This window comes from Aedes aegypti, chromosome 3 (assembly GCF_002204515.2).
Source record: "Aedes aegypti strain LVP_AGWG chromosome 3, AaegL5.0 Primary Assembly, whole genome shotgun sequence".
Taxonomy (NCBI): domain Eukaryota; kingdom Metazoa; phylum Arthropoda; class Insecta; order Diptera; family Culicidae; genus Aedes; species Aedes aegypti.
The window spans coordinates 315,901,631-315,913,153 of NC_035109.1; positions in this window are offsets into that span (position 1 = coordinate 315,901,631).

An 11,523-nucleotide genomic window follows, 5' to 3' on the forward strand; every position below is an offset into this window, starting at 1 on the left:
CAGTTTACGATATATCGGAAGGAAATATCCATATCACCGATATATTGAATAGAAAATATCGAATATCGAAAGCAAAATATCGATATTCCGATATATCGGAAGTATCGGAACGTCCCTAGCTTCAAAGAGAAACTTTCTCAGCTTCAAAAAGAAGATTTCTCAGTTTCAAAGAGAAGCTATCTCATCTTCTTAAGACACGGACACGTTAATGCTTCCAGTGGACGATTATGTCTTTTGAAGGAAACACCACACTAGACAACGGACTAGCATGCAACGCCCAGCGGCACAGTCGAAATACTTTCCTGACGAAAAGTTTTTCGGACTGCAGTGGGAATCGAACCCACACTCCTTGACTCGATGCGGCTAAATGCTTGGTTACACTAACCGCACGGCCACGAAGCCCACAAAAAGAAGCTTTCTCAGCTTCAAAGATAAGCTTTTTCAGATTCAAAGAGAAGCTTTTTCTGCTTCAAAGAGAAGCTTTCTCTGCTTCAAAGAGATGCTTTCTCAGCTACAAAGAGATGCTTTCTCAGCTTCAAAGAGATGCTTTCTCAGCTTCAAAGAGAAGCTCTCCCAGCTTCAAAGAGAAGCTTTCTCAGCTTCAAAGATAAGCTTTCTCAGCTTCTTTAGGAAAAAAATAAAGCATGAAGCTTTCTCAGCTTCAAAAAAAGCTTTCTCAGCTTCAAAGAGAAGCTTTCTTAGCTTCAAAGAGAAGCTTTCTTAACTTCAAAGAGAAGCTTTCTCAACTTCAAAGATAAGCTTTTCTCAGCTTCAAAGAGAAGCTTTCTCAGCTACAAAGAGATGCTTTCTCAGCTTCAAAGAGATGCTTTCTCAGCTTCAAAGAGAAGCTTTCTCAGCTTCAAAGAAAAGCTTTTTCTGCTTCAAAGAGAAGCTTTTCCAGTTTCAAAGAGAAGCTTTCTCAGCTTCAAAGATAAACTTTCTCAGCTTCTTTAGGAAAAAAAAATGAAGAATGAAGCTATCTCAGCTTGAAAAAGAAGCTTTCTCAGCTTCAAAGACAAGTTTTTTTTTCAGCTTCAAAGACAAGTTTTCTCAGTTTCAAAGAACAGTTTTCTCAGCTTCTTTAGGAAAACAAATGAAGCATAAAGCTTTCTCAGCTTCAAAGACAAGCTTTCTCAGCTTCAAAGATAAACTTTTTCAGTTTCAAAGATATGCTTTCTCAACTTCAAAGAGAAGCTTTCTAAGCTAAAAAGAGGAGCTATCTGAGCTTCAGATAGCCGTAGCGGTAAACGCGCAGCTATTCAGCATGACCATGCTGAGGGTCGTGGGTTCGAATCCCGCTGGTCGAGGATCTTTTCGTAAAGGAAATTTTCTCGATTCCCAGGGCATTGAGTATCTTCGTACCTGCCACATGATATACACATGCAAAAATGGTCAATCGGCAAAGAAAGCTCTCAGTTAATAACTGTGGAAGTGCTCATGAGAACACTAATATGAGAAGCAGGCTTTGTCCCAGTTGGGACGTAACGCCAGAAAGAAGAAGATCTGAGCTTCAAGAAGCGTTCTCTACTTCTGAGAGAAACTTGGTTAGCTTCTACTTTCTCAGATTCTAAATAAAACTTTCTCAGCCTTGGAGGAAAGCTGCATTAGCTTCTGAGTGAAACTCAGTATTCGCATGAAGCTTGCTCAAGTTTAGCTTTTTCTGCTTATGAAGGTAACTCTTGCAGCTTTTGGTAGAAGCTCTCGTGACTTCAGCTTCTAAAAAGAAGATTTTCCAGTTTCTGAGAGGCTTTCGCAGGCTTTCTTGCAGGAAAAGCTTTTTCCGGCTTTTGAGAATAGTTTTTTTATCTTCCGAGAGAGATTTTCCCAACTTCTATGAGAGACTTCTCCAACTTCTATGAGAAGCTTTTTCAGCTTCTTAGAGAAGATTTCACAGCTTCTAACTGAGTAATTGCACAATATCCTAATCTTGAAATGGTTGTTTGGTCTTAAGTCTTTTCTCGTACAGTGCGACGCAATTTTTCTCTCGTCGATCTATCGTTTCTGTCCAGATAAAAACTTGGAAAAATAGCTTCTATAATTCTTTTATACAAATTCGACGGTTTTCAACTCTGCTAATCGTGCAATCGCAAACAAAACCAAATATGAAAACAATTACTGGTTTCAACTATCCATTACCTGGGAATATCTGTACAAATCCGTACTGACGTAGTGTTCCCCTTCCATCACATAGTCTAATTATTTTGTCTCATGCTTTTAACACCTAATTGAGCGCGGATGTAGCAGCAGAGCCCATGTCGATCGATACGCTTCCCCCATAAACTAGCACTGGATCGGCTTCCATTCTTTGCCAACGTTAAAGTTGCATGAGTAAATCGAACGAAAGAGTTTGAAAGATGTACACATATCGAGAGCAGAATACAAACATACACAAAACATAACGAAAACGCTTTAACGCTTGATATGACGAGAACCGAATCGAATTAATAAAAAGCAAAATCAGTATACCAAAAAAAAAATGAGAGAATCTAAATTTAAACGAAAAGTGAAAATGTGGGATGATATCCAAAAAAAGAGTATTTAATATTTGTTCAATACGCGTAACAAATTGAGAAAGAACAGGATGTAAAAGTGTGAGCCAAAAAAACAAGAGAAGAAATGAGAATGAAACGTGGAATAATTATGATTTTTAAGTGTGCCTTTTACTTTTTAATTTTTCATGTGACGTAGCAAAGTAAACGGTAAATCATAGTGGCAAATGAGAGATGATCGAGGCACACGCATACTGATAGGAAACATACTCACACAATGCCAAAAAAAAAAAGGATTCAAGGAAGAGAAGCGAAACTGGTTTTCATTTGATTTCATTTGCATTTTTCTTTCTAATGAAATAAATAGTATTAATCAAAACCAAAAATCTTCGATAAATTCTCACACCTTCAATTCGTACTTAAAAGTATAATTTCATCCTAGTTTTTACCGAACGTATCCTAGTCGAAGTTTGTTTTCCGTAGAAGCTCTGCAGTAGCATCACAAAACCGCGCATGCATCCATAAACACTCTAATCTAATCAATAAATCCACTTCTACAATTCTCATCAAGAGCCCTTTAGTTCGAGATTTCATCTTCACCGGGTCAACCACTCAGATTAACCAATAGCGAACGAGAGCATAACGTTAAACTATAGAACTTATAACATTTGTTACAGAATCAAACACACTCACACGCGTACACCCAGAGCCAGATATAACTAACCGGAACGAAGTTCTATTTAAGCTTATATTATTACCATTGAGCAGTGTAAATGAGAGACAGAGCAGAAGCCATCCATGAAACCCAGTTGTTAGGATCCTCTGTACAATAGGTACCGACAACGTATTAAGCCAGAATATTTTCTGAAACAGTTCTGAAAACCCCCTTCCATATCCCAGTGATGCATAACTTCCCTCTCCCCCCGCCCATAATCACTGTGTAACAAAACTTACAATATAAACAGGTTGAAATGAACGAGTGCGAGTTAAATTGAGAATGGGAAGATAAGTTTAGCCACAGAGAGAAGGAGGAAACGTAAATTATACATACACTCTCTCAATGATCGAACAGAGCAAAAACATATATATTATATATTTATTCGTATTCGAGAAGCAAAATGACACACATACAAACACAAACGTGATCGGGATTTTGTGTGTAGGTGTAAGATATTAGAGAGCTAGAGAGAAAGTTGATGCGGAAGAAAGCAGGAGTGTAGAAATGAGCGAGTGGAACTCATTATTGACTAAAACCAAATAAATAAAAGCGCGATGATTGCGATTGAAGATGTGATATTGACTAAACATGACGTATATAGTTGAGATTATTTCTTATCCGAACACTCCTTGTTAAACAACAAAGGTATAATTGGGCTAGAAAAGCCATTCTGTAACTGTAAAGTTTTTTTTTGTTGCAAAACGTTTTATACAACGAATGCATTTTGCAGTTGATTTTCAGACTGCTACTTACTAACTGTTCGCATAAATACGTTTGGCATAGTGGCAATTTACTGGAACGTCCCAATGCGAAATCCAGGGCTGTTAGTAAGCCTCTTTTAAGGTGAAGATGAATCGAAATACTTCAAATTTTCAAGAGAACAAATCTAAAGAACCAAACATCCGTTTAAGCTGAAAACTTAATCGATTGGTCAATAGCTTGTGGTGACCAATTGATTAAGTTTTCAACACAAACGGGTGTTCGGTTCTTCAGATTTGTGCTCTTGAGAATTTGAAGTTTGGCTTCGATTCATCTTCAACTTAGTGGTCTGATGGCTACCGTTTCTGCTTCATAAGCAGAAGGTCATGGGTTCAATCTCAGGCCCGTCCCTTTCCTCGTACTTTGTAGTTGTATATCTCTCACTTGCTTCTGTCTTCCATTCTAAATCTATCGCACTCAAACTATTCGTTCATAGCAAACGCTAGAACCAGAGACGGACAAGAAACCGTTTCCCTAACGCTTCCATTCTTCCTCGCGCATGCCTTTCCTTACGCCTGATACATAGGCAGTCTGCTAACCACAAAAGCAAACCTCTCTGCCATACCTTTACCCCAATCCATACACTCCGCATGGACTGGCGTAGATGCAGTCGGACTTCACGGTCTACAGTGGGCTAGTATAAGTGCAACATCATTTCCTCCCCCTTCCCCACATTGGTCTGCATTCTGACGTGGCAGGCGCCATTATAGCCTAAAAATAGAAGATCACCAGCACTTATACACTGAGGGTGTCTGTTAATCCCAAGCAGTCATTCGGTTGATTACTTGTGTAAGTGCAGCTGATCTGGCGATACTGGAGTAGCATCCACGGGCGGCCAATCAAGCTCAAGCTCAAGATTCATCTTCACCTTAAGAGATCTGTAGGTGAATTCCGGCGAACATTTTCTTCGATGAGAAGGAATATTCTTCCATTACTCACCAGCAAGGAAATTTTATTTTCTTCAAAAAAAATACGCGCCGGAATTCGCCTACTAGTCACCTTTTTGAGGGGACTTTCCTTAGATGAATTCATTCAGATTTTGGTCCAGGAACATTTTTAGCAGTCCAAGGCAGGTACCTCCGATAATTTCTACAGGGATTACTTCAAAAATTCACTAGGGGATTCTGTTTTTCTATAATATCTTTCAAACGGGTCTACCCCGTTTGGTATAATGCCATATGCCATAATGGGTCCTATAACACTTTCCCGAATACCATTACCCTGAAAACCGGTTCCCCGAATTCTATGTATGGGGTCATGCACAACTTACGTCACGCTCCAAGGGGGGAGGGGGTCGAGTCAAGCGTGACAATCCTTACAAAGTTTTCTGAGGACTCATACAAAAAGTGTGACAAAGGAGGGGGGGGATCGAAAATGTTGAAATTTAGCGTGACATAATTTGTGTACCATCCCTATGTATGACAAGCTATAGGTTTTCCTGACAGTGTTAAAATAGTTGTCGGCGTAATAACTACTAACATTTCTATCTATATTTTTTATTCTTTCTATCATCGACTATTCTTTTGAGGTTATATATGTAATGCCAGAGTGAACGTTTCAATCAATGATTTTCCCTGCTTTGAGTTATAGAACATCCGAGTTGTACTGTTTTAGTTTGAGCGATAGATGCCAAAAAAATCGACTGGCACAATTGTCTTGAGCGAAATTCAAAGTTGACAGTGACTTCAGACGGGTGACTTTGAAAAAAAGCTCCTGCATTACTTGTCTGTATTACATCTTGTAGGTATTACAACTTCCAACAAGAGAATTGTCCTTCTTTTAATTATCGGCTATTCTTTCAAAAGTTGCACTTGTACAGTGATTATCGGCATCATAATTTTTAACGTTTTCATCAATGATTTTTTCTTCTTTTATCATCGGCTGTTCTTAAGCGATGCATTTTTTAAATAGTTGTCAGTATAATAGTCTAGTGCCATTCCAGAATATGTTGATCATCAATTGATATAACGCTTTTGAGAGAGGGCGGTAGAGGTCTCTAACATTAACATGTGAAAACGAAATCAGTACCAGCATTATCAGCAGTTCGAAAAATGTAACAAATAATCTGCCATCTTCACAAAATTAAGTGCACGCCTGTGAGTGAGATTTTGGTTCTCACTTGGCCCTTAAAGAATAGCTGTTGATTAAAAAAGAATAAATCTTTGATAACAAGAACGCGAATTCAAATGAAAATCAAGTAGTAAATTGTATTTCATTAGCGGCTTTTAGGCTAGAACCGTTATTTAATATCATTGAGTGAAGTATATTTCACTGTGCTCCCCTGACCGTTATTATCAGAAAAAAATCTCCATCAAATCTGTGCTCACCAGTCATTTTCTATAGCTAAGCTGCATGTCTGGGCAAAATTTTAAAAAAATCGTAGGGCCCGTTTTGAAGTTACGCCCTTTTGATTGTTTAAGTCCACAATTTCGAAGGAAATCTGAAATATTTAAATGGGGTTTCATTCACCGTGATTATCAGAATAAATATATTGCTATAATTTGAATCAAAGTTGGTTTATATAGTTATTTGTAACTTATGAGCAAAGTTTGGAATGAGAAAACCCACAAAATTTGGAGTTACGCCCTTTTGGAGGTGTAATCATTAAAAACACTGAAATAGAATAGAATAGAAATAGAATTATCAGGCATTCTAATATCGTTAATCATGTTCAAATGTTTTCAATGACACATTGTGATTATATGCCGCCAAAGTGTTTCACAATAAGCTGATTTTACTTAGGCTCAAGTGCTATAAGGCATTACGGAGCCAATTTCACAATGTAACCAAAATAGTTTTTGTAGCACAATATTCTGGCTAGTTTGGTGAACCCATGTATTTACGATTTAGATTTGTTTTCATGCAAATCATTGGTACATGTTGTGTAACGAAACGCATGTATACGTACAGTAGGGGACCGAAATCCGTACAGGCTCCGAATACTTCATACAAATAGTAGGCGTTATGGGTAGCAGTAGTAGAACAAAATTTACAACGTAGAAAGCAGCAATAAAAAGGAAAGAAAATAATGCAAAGTTTAGAGCATCCGTTATTTTGTTTAATGGAATTTAAAATCGCAGCACTTACAGAGCTTAATTTTAATTGTTTTGTTTTCGTCAACTTGGGAAAGTTTGGGTCGCCCCCAAAGTATGATTTTTGTTTGTGCAGGGTTATAGCAGCTGGTGAGTCTTTACATAGAAATCTTCAGTTTGTGTAGGATTCAAACCATGTTATAATTAGTAGACCAACAAGTAACCAACAGGGCCACAGAACAATTTACAATTTTTCGGTAACCTAAACTGGGATTTACGCAGAATTCATGAAGAACTCTGTTTTTACCATATGTCATACATCTTTTATTTAAAATAAACCCCTTAACTCTGAATTCCATTACCCCAAATACTATAAACCTGAAGACCATCACATCGAGTTCCAGTTCGTTGAATGGTATTACTTCGAATTCCATTATCACGGGGCATTTCATAGTATTTATATATTCCGGTCAAAAGTAATAGTAATAGTGCGTTCAGTGTGATGACACTTGGATTAATGATATTCGAGGAAATGAAATTCGAGTTTAAGTTATAGAATCATCTCAAGAGAGTTTTGATTGTTAAGGTAGACAAATAAAATAAGGCTTTTACTATTGTATTTATCTAGGACTTTTACGTGTTTGTGTAATCGAAAAGACCGGGAAACATATATTAAAAGTTGAAGACTTGTGAAAAATCTAAATGAATTTGTGAAAAATGCTCTAAATGATAACATAAGTATTGACAGTGGTCTTGAGTGACATAGTTTGGTCAATACTACATTACTCGGCAATTGAAGTTTATGTTCTGGGGTAGTACAAAGTTAGCCGGAAAAGCCGAGGGGATAGCTAGTTGAACTATAGCAGTTCATACATAGACAGACAAACATACATAACACTCTATTTTTTTTTTCATAGCACAGCAGAATAGCGCCCAATTAAAATATTTCGTAGTTGGCCGACGTGCCAATCGTGGCGCTCGCATCACTTTTGTTCGAATTTGACGTTCGCTCACTGCCGCCACCTAGTTCACGGTTGGCCAAATGAAGTATTTTTAGCATTGGGCGTAAATGTTCACGTGACTATGATTTAAATTTATAATTGTTCTAGTTGTTCGTCTGTTTGTATGTGGCACATAATTGGCTCTGTAATGCCTTATAGAACTTGAGCCTATGAAAAATCAGTTAATGGTGAAACACTTTTGCTGCATGTAAATGCAATGTGCCATTGAAAGTATTTGAACATGGTTAATGGTATTAGAATGCCTAATTATTCTATTTAAAATTAGTGTTTTTAATTATTACACCTCCAAAAGGGCGTAACTCGAAATTTTGTTGATTTTCTCATTCAAAACTCAACCCATAAGTTACAAATAAATAAATTAACCAACTAATTTCCAAATTTTGATGGTATATTGCTTCTGGTAGTTACGGCTAATGAAAACCCGTTCAAATATTTCAGATTTCCTTTGAATTTGTGGACTTAAACAATCAAAAGGGCGTAACTTAAAAACGGGCCCTACGATTTTTTTAAAATTTTGCCCAGACATGCAGCTTAGCTTTAAAAAACGACTGGTGAGCACAGAATTGATGGAGATTTTTTTCTGATAATAACGGTCAGGGGAGCACCGTGTATTTTGAAGTAGGGAACACTTCGTCATATAGGAGTTTTCTGCTTCCGAATCTTTAGATTCTCTTTGTCATATACATTAGGGCCATATGATAGACAATGACCTCCAACGAACAGGAGACGACGTGTTTAACCTCAACTAATTATATAAAAAATGTATGGTGTTGATTTGTCGAATCTTCATTTAGAATTTTTCGGGGTTATGGTTCATTCGGGGAAATGGAAGAGATGCATTTGATCTGTTCATGTTTTGTTCAAAGCTTGTGCTCACGAGAGCTGTGTTCAAGTTCAAACAAGTTGCGTTGTTTGATCACAGTAAGGTACCGTGGGGCAAGTGGGTAATGGAATTCGCATAGTTGAGATTCTTTAAATTCTAGAGACTTTAAATTGAAACAAATGAGGTCGTGTATTTTTTTTAGCTTGACTCCCACCAAATATAAGCAGCATGCTAAAATTGATTTTTATGAAAAATTGAAGAAAAAAATACAGAAAAAGTTTTTAAAAAATGTCTCTTTACTTTTCACTTTTCCCAAAAGTGGGGCAAGTGAAAAGTTTACCGTTTTACACAATAAATTCAAAAACAAACAGTTATATTCACGATTTCTGTTAGCTTTAACATTTGTTAAGGCTTCCCAATGAACAATAACATAAGTAACATGTAAACAAAGAAAATGTTATTCTTTTCACTTGAATTTTCTTCTGTTCAGTTATGTTAGTTGAAATGATTCGACAACATTATAACTGCAACATTTCCAATGTTAGTTCTTACATTATAGGACAGAAATTGCATTTCTGCTCTGTAGAATTTCCACCGCTCGTTATTTGTTTTTGAGAAAGTCGGATATGACGTCGGATAACTCTTCGGGAGAAATCAAACGGAATCCTTCAATAACGTATTTCGAATCTTTTTTATGTGGATAGACCTGTACTCCATTTTTATGTTTTGAACTAGCTTTACATAGACATTCCACGAGATTTCCGTGTGTTCTCTAATATTGCAACTTTTCAGTCAACGTCTTCCTTTTAATTGGCTGTCCGAAGTAGACATATTAATATTGTGATGTTTGGCAATATCTTTTAGAGAAGTTCCATGATTTCTAATAGCTTTTGACGCTTGAGTATAGTGTTTCTTGAATAATCAGCACGTTGTGTTGTTCTATGATAATTGCGAATCATGTTTACTTATGGCTACTTAAAGAGAAAACACGAATTCAATTTCTAATGATATACTTTTCACTTGCCCCACCTGATAAGAAAATTGACGGTGTTTAAATTTAGTTATTTTTAGGTCTACGTCGAATTAATTCTAAAACTTTTTTTATTGCAGTTTGAAACTGTCACAGAGGACAACTAAGAAGTGGTACAGGAAATTATTTTCCGCAACTTTTTTCCACTGAAAATATTAAAATAAGATTGTACGCCGCCAACTTGTTACGGATTAACAGTTGACAGGTTAACAATTTTTCACTCTATTATGCAATAATGACTGAAAAATCTCAGAAATCTTTTACCTATCGTAATGTTCTCAATGACCTCAAAGGTTTACGCATGAGTTTAAAACGTTAATTCACATATTCAGTAAAATATATCAATTGTTTTCACTTACCCCATTTACCCACTTGCTCCGCGGTACCTTACTCCGTTCATCTCGCAACCGTTTCCGTCATTCATTTTTTCCCTCAAACAAATCCCGACATACAAAAATATTCTTATACATCGTTGATTAGTTTGTATAAAGGTGATATTCTATGTGATAATTGAATTGTTTTATTCTAAATTAATTTTTGTTCTAGTATCATACATTTGTTAACGCCTGAAAATCGACAAAACAAGATGGGCCCAACGATAGCGGTATTCAAGACAATATCTGTAATATTGCTCATTCCAGACCCACATTTGAGTGCTCGTCAACACATTCCGTCAAGATATACAAATCTAGGTAATTTTAATATGTTGAAATAGAAAAATGTGCAATTCAAAGTTGCCTTTTTATATCACTCGTTTTAATTTAAAAATTTGGTTCATAAATGAACCTTGATCATGTTTGACGTTCGCTTAGTCGACAAAAACACCACAGGGCTTTTAGTTTTAACACTGGGGTTGTTCCTATTTTACATTTCGGAAGGGACACGGAAAACAAAATATACCCAAAATTTGAGTTTAAGTCAAGGGATGTGACAAAATCTACAGAAACATAAAAAAAAGTTTTTTGGACTTAAACAAACGAAAAACTTTGAAAAATTAAGTAAACATGTGTTTTTGGCCTAAACTTAAGCGTTTGGCACTAAAAATGGGACAGGGCTTTAGGACCCTATTATACATACCTTACCGGATCCTGGCAGCATTCTTCACGTCTGACATTCTCTGACACTCTTCATCAAACCAATAACTTCGATACCATCATCTTTTCGACAAGCATTGTAGAATTCCGGGATTCTGTGGTGTTGTAAACCTGTGTTGTTATAGAGTTATGTTAAAAGAAACGCCATTTTGGTCGTGATGGATAGAAAAGACGCATTTCAACCAAAAAGATTTATAGGAATGTGATTCATCACTACCTATGAGAAAAAAATACCAAAACGCATCCATATTTTTGTAAAGCAGTCAAGTTCTATATTTTTGTCATTTATTTTTTATTTGTACAAACTTCAACAATTTTTTTTCTCATAATAATCATAATTAATAATAAATCTATAATCATTTTCTTCTTCCTCTTCTTCCGCATGTTTATCTCCTTCGCGCTTTTTTGGTTGTTGTTTTGTTCTTGTAGTAAAGTAATAGTAAATATCCAAATTAATACTTAGTCATGTGTTTGTGTGTGTGTGTGACTGTTCGTGTCAATGGGAATGTGTGGTTTGAATTCGTTTTTTACGATTCAGAGTATTCGAGTTTCGCTG